This window comes from Tetrao urogallus (genome assembly GCF_951394365.1).
Source record: "Tetrao urogallus genome assembly, chromosome: 1".
NCBI lineage: Eukaryota > Metazoa > Chordata > Aves > Galliformes > Phasianidae > Tetrao > Tetrao urogallus.
Window position 1 is genome coordinate 174,085,618 of NC_136813.1, and position 11,900 is coordinate 174,097,517.

General features: G+C 45.0%; 1 pseudogene across 1 annotated transcript; it reads left to right on the forward strand.

Annotated features, from left to right (window-relative positions):
• The first annotated feature begins 3,645 nt into the window (after positions 1-3,645).
• On the forward strand, positions 3,646-4,353 carry LOC306957921 (tetraspanin-7 pseudogene; annotated as a pseudogene). Its single transcript has one exon. The product of its transcript is annotated as a tetraspanin-7 pseudogene (transcript).
• The last annotated feature ends 7,547 nt before the right edge of the window (positions 4,354-11,900 follow it).

Genomic DNA, 11,900 nt, shown 5'->3' on the forward strand with positions numbered 1-11,900 from the left:
CAAGGAGGGAGCTCAAGCAGAAAGCCACGGAGAACACTATTAAGAGAAGTAAGCGCTGGGAGAGAAATAAGGAGTATTGTTGTGGAGAAAAGACAGTTATCTTGAAATATATAAATCACAGCTCAGTTCAAGCAGGGTATATTCAGACTTTTCATGATTTACAGCACTCGAGACAGGCCTAAAACAAGGGAACACATTTTTCACAACAGTTCTGATTTTCAAATGAGAATGAGAACTCTCAAACACCAAAAGTAAACTGTGGAGTGACTCTGATGTTCCTCTGTTTCTGAAGTTACTGCCCATACTGTTATAGCAGAAGCCCCAACTACATAATCTTGTAGTAAAAAGGAAAATCCATGCTTCAAGCAGACTGTTTCTCTGTGCCAAATAGTGTTGCAAAATGCAGCCTGATGAGATCTCTACTATCACTCACACATCTCACAGACTCACTGTTTGGCAGCTTTCTTCCTGCTGGGTCATAACAGTTTTCCCTAAGATACACCAGTTTGCACTGTCCAAGGTCAATCTCACCAAATATGCTGCCTGAATTTATAACCACTCTTTGATAACTGGCACTGCTGCTCTCACTATTTGGGGGGGCATCTCTGAGCCCACAGCACTTTGCAGTCCAAGATTCCATGTAAAGGAGTATCACTTCTATTTTATTAAACTGTCAGTCCATATAGCACATGCAATATCACAAACATTTGTTCCACAAATAATTTTTTACGAGATTTTTAAAGTTTGCTTACTGAGATGCAGATTCTGTCAGTCTGACAAATCAAGCAATTCTATTTATCATTATTTTTTATAACTGAAGCTGTTTCATCATACACTCATGGAGCTCAGTCCTGCTTCTTTTACTTACCCAAACAGTTCCAGTGGCATAGCTTATGAGAATGTTAAGAATTTGGCCCCGTATACCCATTTAACCCTATTTTTAAAAAGCACTGATATCTGCCATCTTCTAACCTGTAATGGCTAACATGATTTCTGGAGGGTGTTCAGCACTTAAGTGTCAGTGAAAATAACAGTCAGTACGCATTAAATATTCATAATAGCACCAAGAGATCACAAAACTTCTTTAAGGAGTCACTTAGATTTCCAAGAGGAGCCTGGGTGGTGACAGATCTGATCACACGTCCTGCACTTTGACTGTTCCTACATGGCACAATGCACCCTAAGATATCTCACCCTGTCTAGCTGCTTTCACTATAAGGAAAATTAATAACAAAAGCATTTTAGCTGCTTTTTTTTTTTTTACTGTGGTTCTCTAATCTTCAGATCTTCAAAGCAGACACAAACTCTCTAGTCTGCCCCACAGAGAAGGGGCTGTAGCCCCTCACTAGGACTGTCCAACATAGCCAGTGCAGCCTTACTACAGGTTTCAGCTGTCTGCAGTGCAAGACCTAGTTCTGATAGCAGCAGCTCTGAGAAACTTCTGAAAAAAATAAGTAGTGAGAAAGAACTGCAGAGAGAAAAGTACACAGAGTCATGTGAGATAAGAAAAAAAAATAATGCAGTGGGTTATGCTGAAACGTGGATAGCTAACAGTTCAAGGATTCAAAAGGAAAAAACACTGATATTAAAATGTGTAAAATCCTAAGAGCATAAAACAAGCGGCCGGAGGATGGCTACTCTGCAACAACCAGCCCATTCCAAGGACGGCAAAGACATTTCCCTGCATGACTGACACCTGGTGGGCCAACAGAGACCTGCTGCTTCACAGGAAAGCCTCTTCACGAAATGTCACCTTCAACTTAGAATCACAAAAACATGGAATCACTGAGGTTGGAAAAGACCACTGTGATCATCAAGTTCAATCTCCGACCCATCACCACCACTCCCACTAACCATGTCCCTCGGTGCCACATCCACATTTTCTTGAACACTTCCAGTGATGGTGACTCTACCACCTCCTGGGGCAGCCCGTTCCAATGCATTACCACTCCTTCTGACAAGAAATTTTCTCCAACTTGATAGGCTTCCTTTAGGTGTGAAACTGTAAAAACCATGAACTTTTAACTACTGGTTATCAAATGCCAGACCAGACAACCTCTAGTTTGTCGTAAACTTTTATTCCTCACTGAGGATATTAGCCACATGATTTAGTGCTGAAGTGAGTAATGAAATGCAATATACTGTGGGATACTTTCGGAGCAGGGAATCATCATTTCTGAATCATCTTGATGTAAAGATCTTGGATACTGCTGAGAAGACCTGAGAATCAGTAGCTCAGATCTGCCAAGTAACTGATGGGGAGTTCATTCTTGTGAAAAAAGCAAGAGGAGAATCTGTAAATGCAGGAATTATAAGGCCCCTGCTACTTAAATTATTGAGGCCACTAATTAAGAATACATTAGTGATAATTATGCTGCATTGATGCCTTGACAACTGTAACTTTCTGATGGAATGTGGTAAACTGACATAAAAGGCACCTCCTTTCTTCCCTCTCTGTAACAGAAAGAAACTAACAGAAAGCTTTTCTCTAAGTTCCACACAAAGATTACAGTCAGAACACAATTAAACCCAAGAAGGCAGTACTGAAGGAGTTGATAAAGATATGAGCAACAGGGTTCTCAGACCTAAATTCTCCATGTGATTTTAGTATACACAAATGAAGAAGCTCCATTTTACTTCAAGTTATGAGGGAAACTTGAAAGGACTGTCTCAGGATGAGACCTTAGAGGAATAAAGAAGAGACTGGCAGCTTGAAGCACACAGTGATCCGGCAAACTGCACAGCTTACAGATCCTTCACCAGCTTGTGAAACCTTAATAAGCACTTTATTAGAAAATTTCTTTAAAATTATTATTTTTTTTAAGCAATGCAAACATTTATGGCAGTCTGATAGCACGTCAGTATGTAACAAAACTCATTTCTCGAACTGCTGAAGACATACGAAGGTCAGCTTTGTGTTGAGGTGGCTTTGAGTCATTTCTGTTTGCAGAAGATGGAATCTTAACACCGAGGAGAACTACGTACCTCTTACGGTGTTGACAAGAAGTGCTAAAGAGACATCAGTCACTCAGTGCAAATAGCAGCGGGGAGGCGACTGCTATCACTGCCAGCTACTCTGCTTCCTTTACAGTTTCCCATCTGACATTTCTTATCTGGCACGTAGATTTTCTTTATCCATGAGGCTGCACTGCAGAGCTGGTGTACACGGCAGCTGGTGACTTTGCATGGGCCGCCTGTAACACAGCACTCAAGCACATTCTCCACGGGCATTTTATGCCCTTCCTGGAGCTCAGCGTGACGGTGGGGAAAATCAGGTGAGTATTTAACAGGGCTGGAAAATAATTTCCAACCGGGCAAACCGAGACGGATGAACGACGACGGCCCGCACCGTCAGTAAGCGTTCGAGCGCCCATTTTGAGGCTTATTTCTTTCAAGCGTCCTCCCACAGCGCCTTAGCGCAGGAACACCTCAGCGCGACAGCGGTGCGGCGGGCAGGACCCCGCGTGAGGGGAAGGGCACTCCGCGCAGCCCCGCGCTCCGCCCGCCGAGCCCCGCAGCGCCGCCAAACGCCTCGGGCGGCCGCGCCCCCGCGCCAGGCACTGAAAAAGGCCGGAGCGCGGAGCCGCGCCGCTCACAGCCCGCCCGCCCGCCGCCGGCCGAAGGTCGCGGCCCCTGAGCGACGCCATGACCGTGCTGAAGCTGTCCCTCGTGGCTTTCAGCTTCGTCTTCTGGGCGGCGGGGCTGACCATGCTCGTCGTCGGCCTCTGGGCCGAGGTGCGGCTGGGGGGCTACCTGGCGCTGTCGGCCGGCGACACCCCCGGCGCCCCCGCCATCCTCCTGGCCACCGGCACCGCCGTCATGGTCTGGGCCTTCCTGGGCTGCTTCGGCGCCGCCGCCGAGCACCGCGGCCTCCTGCGCACCTACGGCGCCTTCCTGGCGGCCGTGCTGTTGGCCGCGCTGACCGCGGGGCTCTCGGCGCTCGTGTACCGCCAGGACATCGCGCGGGGCTTCCGGGAGGGGCTGCGCCAGGCCCTGAGCGCCTACGGCGAGGACGAAGGGAAGGCGGACGCCCTGGACGCTTTGCAGCGCGCGTTGGGCTGCTGCGGTGTGGAGAGCTACCGGGACTGGCTCGCCTCGCCCTGGGCGCTCCAGCAGAACGCCTCGGTGCCGCTCAGCTGCTGCCGGGCCCGGCGGGGCTGCCCGCTCAGCCCGGCCGGCGCACGCGGCCTGCACCCGGAGGGCTGCTTCGGCAAGGTCTCGGCCTTTGTCAGCAGCAACATGTTCTGCGTTGCCACCGCTGCCCTGGGGCTGGCGGTGCTGCAGGTCGTCGGCATCGTGCTGGCGTGCCTGATGGCTGCCCGCGTCCCTGCTCGCGTTACCGCCCCGCACTGAGACCTCCCCAGGTCTGGCTCTTGTCACCTCCTGCTCCCTTCTTGCCCCTGGATCTGGGAGATCTGAGTGCGCCCCATCTGGAAGACCTCTTCATCGTCCCCATTTCACCCTTCCTCACGGTCTGTTCCTCTGCTGCAGCCTCTGTCAGATATGACAACACCACAGGTATCTCCATGGCCCCTTGGAGCTACCTCCTATCCTGGCTGTGTCCCTGTGCGACAGCAGGTTTCCACTTCCCTCCGGAGCCTCTGGGCACAGAGGGGAGAGTGACAGCATGGACAGACATCACCCTCTTGGGCCAGGTGGAAGCTGGGTGACAGCTGAGCAAGTGTCTGGGTGATGTGAACAGACAGAGATACTGAAATGGAAGCAGGAAAGAGGAGAAGGCCTGTGGGAGCAATGCAGACATCTCAGCATTTTATTGTGTGCATGTTCTGAGACCAGGAGCTGCTGGAAGATCAGTGTCACTAGAATACTGGAGTGCACAAGTGGCATGTGGGGTCTGGGTAGGTCTGGGGACAGCTTCTGAGGGCTGCTTGTGCTCCCTACAGCATGGACCACACCACCGTGCTTCACTCTAGTGAGTTCCTTGCAAAGATGTCCAGGTCTAGACATTTCCAGCCTAGGAATTACGAACGTAGCTAGCAAACCTGTAGAGAATTAGGTAAATGCCAACAAATGATAGCTGGAAAGGAAATCGTTAGTAACAGCTTGGGAGTGGAGAGTGGAGTTTCCCAGGGCAAAGGGGTTTAGCAGTAGGGCCCAAGTAAAGAATGCACAGGAATGGAGAGTGAGAAAAACTAGACTTCATAGAAGTAGGCTTCTGGGATTTTATGACAATGTTCCTGGGATGAAGCCAGGGCAAAACTTGTATTTAACTCCCAAAGATTCTGATTTTAGGTATTTTCACTATTTGTAATTGTGAATTTAAAAATATCTGGAAATGCCACTATTTCTGTCTTTTGTGGTAACGAAGCCCTTTTCTTGCTCTCTGCCTGTTTCCTTTTGTTTGAAAGAGGGACTGATTGGTCAGTTCTGTGATGAATTTGTCCAGTCTGTAGAACTGTAATTGTTTCTGACCTGGTGACAGTACTGTAATTTGGCCTGTTAATGACAGCCTCCTACCACATGAACTGCTGTCATAAAGGTGCAATAGTTCTGTAGAGCAAAGCAAGCTGATGGTGGGGACTGTTGAAAAATGGTGCTTTGTGGGTGAGAATTTGCTATGTCAAACAGTGTTATTTTGCTGTTTGTATCTGTTGTATTTTCCATGGAAATAAATAGGAGGCAGTACTTTCAGAGAGACCTGCACACAAGCAAAATTCTGCAAGGACCAGGGAATATCCAGTACTCTCGAGTGTTGCAGACTGCTTTTGCCGCTGGAGTCAGCAGTCCTCAGAGTCAGTTCTCTTGATCAAAGAATACAAGATCAAAAATATAAAAAGAGAAATTGGGTTCTGTCCTGGTGATTTATGTGTTTAACAGTGTTAGGAGTAAGATGCCCTCATCAGGAAGGTTTTCAGGGCTGTGCCTAAGTCACAGAGGCAGAGTATGCCTTTTGGGTGGGCCGTTCTAGTCAGCATGGATGGAAGGAGCTTACAGGTGTGGGTTAACAGTTATGTTGTGCCTGAGCATTAGTCGTGGTTTTGTGTACCTTCCAATTGCTCAGCTGTCAGGTGGCTATGTTAAGTAGCATGATAATCAGGTTCCAGGTAATGAGTGCAATGTAAACAGGCTTCTTAGCCATTTGACAATTCATCTGCATAGATGAACTCTGGATATGTGCTGGGAATTTCTCTTTTTAGAGCAAAAGTTTCATTCTTTTTTTTTTTTTCTGAATTGTTTCTTGTTTTAAATAATTTAATTGCCATTGTTGTTTATGAATGTCCCTGTACTAACATGTTTTTGATGTTTTTTTGGAGCTAGGCACTAATGGAACTCTGCTGTTTTCTGAAAAATCACTGTCATTTTGTAAAGTCTTAGCAGTGTGCAAAAAGTGTAATTTGTATTAGGAATGGTACTTCAGAAATAAAGTAATGTTACAAGCAATGCAAGTCACTGTCTGAATCCAACTCAATACTTTGTGTGTGTCTCTGCGTCGTTCAAGTGCAAGAAAAATGAAGTGTACATTGAGATGCAAAGACAGAAGTATTTTTATTATTCAGAAAAATAAACAGTAAAGCAGAGATTATGGGGGATGTTGGCAAGGAACATGGAGTTGCCCTGTATTTATGATCGCTGTCTTCACCTGAATCAGTAACCTTGGAAAGTTACAAGAATGTTGCTCAGGTCTTTTTTAGCACCACAGGTTGCTCAGTTATTTCTGATGTTGATCCAGATTGCATGGTAGGACAAGCAACAAGCAAAAAAACGAAGGATGCTGCTGAAACCTGCTTGCTCTAAAAACTTGTGTTGATATCCCACTTCAGTGCATGTTTTGTTTTAAGCCGTTTAAAGAAGTTTGAAACAAATAGGTGTGACAGGAGCCAGCTTTTAAGCGAACCACTGCGTGTTTGTGTGGTGGCCAGGCCTGACTGTCAGGACATCACATTAATGTGATGAATAGCTGAAAATGGAAACCGCTCTACACGTGGTCTGCTCTCACTGGAGTAGGAGAAACCTTGGCACGTGTTCACAGAAAGGTTACATATCATTGTAACACTGCAGACATCACAGAGTGGCTGTGAGGTCTCCTTGGCTGTTTATTGCTAGTTCAAGAATAATCAATCACAACATTAACTTTTGTAGATGAATGGGAGAAATGTCATTCTTTTCTAACTACCTCCCAGATGAGCAGATTCCCAGAAGCTGTTAGAGTTGTCTCAGTTTTTTCGTGCTCAGTGACCAAATTTTAATTTAAAAAATGTTTCAGATTCAGTCTTATTTTTGTTCTGAATGGTCAGAACAGCTGTAACTGGAAAATGTTAAAGCGGAGGCCCCATTCAGGCCTTGATGCAGTATGCAGTTGTCTTCTGTCATTCTCCTGTGGGCAATTACTTAGACTTTAAGAAAGCCCGATCCCATCTTTTACAACTACATTTGATCAATTAAAAAGCATACCAAAATGGGGGCAAGCTGTTTTGCAAGTGTAGAAACAACAGTGCTGTTGTTTGGACCAACTGAGATTTAGGATTAGCAGTGATAAGATTAGACCCCTGTTATGAAACAAGGACTATTTCCTAACAGTGATCAAAAATACGACTAGCAAATTTCACGGCTGTTTTGATCTTTTGCCTTACATCAGTTGCTCAGTGTACTTGTGTATCACTGAGTTCCACTTCACAGATAGCTGGAATTAAAAATTAGCTTCTTAATGGACTGTGAACCTCAAAAAGAGGTGGTGTTCTTGGGTCTCTTTCTCATCGCATCCTAAATTGTGTCTCAAACAGCTGACAAAAGAAAAGTTGGAAGAGGCCAATGTAATTTGCTGAGAAACCAGTGAAACTCTATGAAGCAGTAACAATATGAAAGAACATAATGTCTGCACACTATCAAGCAAGATTTAAGCACACATTTTCAGAAGCCTTAGATTTACTGATCAAATATGTGAGTTTGCACATAAACCACTGACAGAAAAAAAAGGAGCTATTGAAGCATCATAATGTTCTGTCCACATGAGCTCTCATTTGCAGCAAACACTACTGCCTGTTGTTAATGATCTTAATCCATGCAATAGAATTTAGTCGAGACTCTTATCTGGGCCACAGGATTAAAGTTATCAAAGTAAGCATTATTTATTATTATTTCTATTTCAAATGTTCTAATTATTCTAGAAAGACTTTTTAGAGCAATTTCTGTGAAGCTTTGCTTCTCCCATTCTCCTGTTGTGCTAATGTCCAGAGTTCACAGAATCACAGAATCACAGAATGGCCAGGGTTGGAAGGGACCTCAAGGATCGTGAAGCTCCAACCCCCTGCCACATGCAGGGCCACCAACCTCCACATTTAATGCTAGACCAGGCTGCCCAGGGCCCCATCCAACCTGGCCTTGAACACCTCCCAGGACAGGGAATCCACAACCTCTCTGGGCAGCCTGTTCCAGCACCTCACCACTCTCTGGGTAAAGAATTTTCCCCTGATGTCCGACCTAAATCTCCCCTCCCTCAACTTAAAACCATTTCCCCTTGTCCTACACATATCAACTCTTTCAAAGAGTTGATTCCCCTCCTCTTTATAGGCTCCCTTTAGGTACTGAAAGGCTGCAATGAGGTCACCCTGCAGCCTTCTTTTCTCCAGGCTGAACAAACCCAGCTCCCTCAGCGTGTCTTCATAGGGGAGGTGCTCCAGTCCCCTGATCATCTTTGTGGCTCTCCTCTTCACCCTCTCCAGCAGCTCCCTGTCATTTTTGTACTGCGGGCTCCACACCTGGATGCAGTACTGCAGATGGGGCCTCACAAGAGCAGAGTAGAGGGGACAGCGCTATGTTGGGTTACTGCTGCCTTTTAGTAATTTACAGCTGACTAAAATGGTAGCATCAGGAAAATGTCCTCTGCAAGAAGGTGTTCTGCTTTCTGTGTTTTCAGCATTCCTAACACTATATAAAGGAAATCTCTCTAGGTAACGCATGTCTTTTCTGTTGCTTTTAGATTTTGTTGTTGTTGTTTATTGAAATGATGATACTTCCACATGATAAAGATCCCTTTGTAGGACCAGAGCTGTGGCGTCCCTGCTGCTCATGCTGACCCCTGCTGTGCTGAAGGTACTTCTGTAGCAGCTCAGCGCTGCGAGAGGATTCTCTGAGCAGAATTTGGGGCTCATCAGCACTCCAGTTTCCTCAAACTGCTTTTTTGATAAGATGTTTTCCTGGATAACTGTGCCGGAGTCCTGTTCCTTGCCATAGCGTGCTTTTCTCCTCAGAACCTCCAGGCTGTGTTGTTCTTGCCAAGGAACTGCTGGAGGAGGTGGAGGCTGTCTGCATTAGCACCGTGAGTTTTGATGCAGAGTTCAGACAAATAATCATAAAAGGAAAACACGATTTCACAACTAAATATACTTATCTCATGGCTGGAGACAGGTCTGTTCACTGAAGCTGGTGTAGAAAACAGCAGGCTGACTAGGCAAGAAGCAGAATTCTGAAAACAGCTGCTCTACCCCTTTACAGGACATCTGTTTGTAGTTCTGGGCAAAATTTCTCTATGACACTGTTGTCTCAGTAACTTGTTTCTGGAGCTGACTGACTTTGCCTTCAAATCCTGTCCTATTTTGATAACCCATGAAGAAGTTGCAAAACATCCCACAAGTGTAGCATGTTCACACTTTCCTGTCTATTTTGCCTTTCCACATTTCTACTGCTTCTTTTCTTTTTCAGAGAGTGCTTTTTCTATAATGATCTCTGAGTTAGGTTTCAGCAGCCTTCTAGGTCCCTCGAACCAACTCCTCTTTCTTTTGCACAGCTTCCCACCCCAGGAGTCAGACAGTCTTTCCAGATCCGAGGTGCTGGTTGGACTGGTTTTTGAAAAGAAACCTCCATCTGCTGGTCTTAAGTAGCAGCAGCTTTCTAACCCTTAGCAGTCACCTTAATGTTTTTTAATCCTATGAAAAATTTGGCAGAAAGTCACACTTCAACACATTTTCAGAGAGCTGTTTTTCTATGGGATGATATTTGTTTCTTATCAAAACAAAAGTGTACCACATACCCTGGTTGTTGGCTTGTTGGTTGAGTTTGTTGTTGCTGTTGGTTTGCTGAAATGATAAAAATCTGTGAAATTTGGGTAGAAGCTAAATTTAAGGAAATGAAGTGTCTTTGGGACCAGCTGAAGTGATTAATAAATGTAGGTAATTATGTTTAGAAGGTACCACTGAGGGAACTCATCAGCAAATAAACTTGTCAGTGGATGTTTTCCAGAGAATGTGGAGGCAGAATTCAGATCTTCCAGATATATTCCAGACTCCCAGAAATTCATCTTCATGGCTTGAAAACAGCACAGAGATTAATTTTAAATCACGTGATAGAAGTCATTGAAATGTATGCCCACTACTAAATTAACTGCTCACTACAGCTCTCCCTAATGAGTAGAAACCACAGAATCACAGAATGGCCAGAGTTGGAAGGGACCTCAAGGATGATGAATCTCCAACCCCCTGCCACAGGCAGGGCCACCAACCTCCACGTTTAATGCTAGACCAGGAAATGGAGAGTGCTGTTTTGGAGCTTTCTGTCACACATTGTATACGTTATGCTTCCAGTTTGTCAGGACATCATCCTTTATTTCCAGTCTGTATGATGTTCTTTGTGTCCCTGTGACGTTCACATTTATTTATGACTCAATTTCTAGCTCAAGTCACTTGTCATCATGTTCTTTTCCTTTTGGAGGAGGCGTGGCAGCAGTGTTGAAGCACCATTTTTTCCTTGCAAGTTGATACAGTGAAATTTCTCCAGTGCTTCCTGTATGTGTCACTCTTAAATAAAAAAAAAAAGGCAGTGCTGTTTTACTTCAAGCTTACACTGTGCAGTATCTTGTTTGAATCAAATTTATAGTATAAAACACAAATTAATCTTGTCCACAGAGCCTTCTACCATATTAAAAATCATTGCCTTTTTTTTCTGAGTTTGCTCATCTAAGCTTTATGAATGTAATTCCCCCAATGTTGCTTCCTCCCCAGTTTTTAATTATGAATCTGCAACCAGGATGCTGCCGTCAGGTCCTTAGCTGTGACATTTCTGGGAATTGCATTTCCTTTGTTCTTCACCCTAGCTTTTGTCCTATTGATTATTTCTACTTATCTGGTATTCACATGATTTCAGGACTGTGCTATTCTGTTCTAAATAAAATTTAAAATGTGTTTGACTCCCTACATCTCAGATAGGTTGTCTTTAATTCAAGTTGGAACTCTTTTTCAGAGCAAGTTGGCACAAAGCTGGAAGCCACTGGGAACTTAAAATCAGACTTCAGAAGCAGGATCTTTAGGTTCTTTTGTTTTATAGCACCATTGCTAGAGACCTATATACATGATTATGAAAAGTATGACCGTGCAGTCTACACAGTAGTGTGTGCACATCTCTGTATATCACTTGCCCTTGGGTCAGCCACTAGGCACGATGGCTGGGCTGGCAGAAACAGAGAGTTACTGCCTTCCAGGCTTTCTGGAAGGGCTCTGCCCTTCTGCAGTAGGGCCAGGACAATCAGTAGGGTATGAACTGAGTTCTTGGAAAGGAGAAAATGGCATTGCTGTGAATATCTGTGAATATCTGGCATTGCTGTGAATATTTCCAGGCTGGATGCAGCTCTGGGCAGCCTGGTCTGGTGGTTGGCGACCCTGCACATAGCAGAGGGGTTGAAACTAGATGATCATTGTGGTCCTTTTCAACCCAGGCCATTCCATTATTCTATGAATATGTGTGCCTACACAGCTTGCTTTGGGCTCTCCTTGCTCTGACAGAATCCTTGTTATGGAAAGCAGAGTCTTTTTGTGGCATTTGTTGTCTAGCTGCATTAAGGTGCCTGGTTCTGATCAGGGTGTACACTGGAAGTCCTTACAGCCAAGAATTATCAGAGATTGGTTTCATTCAGTGGTGCGTTCCAGGTAAGTCAGAGTGGCAACATGTGG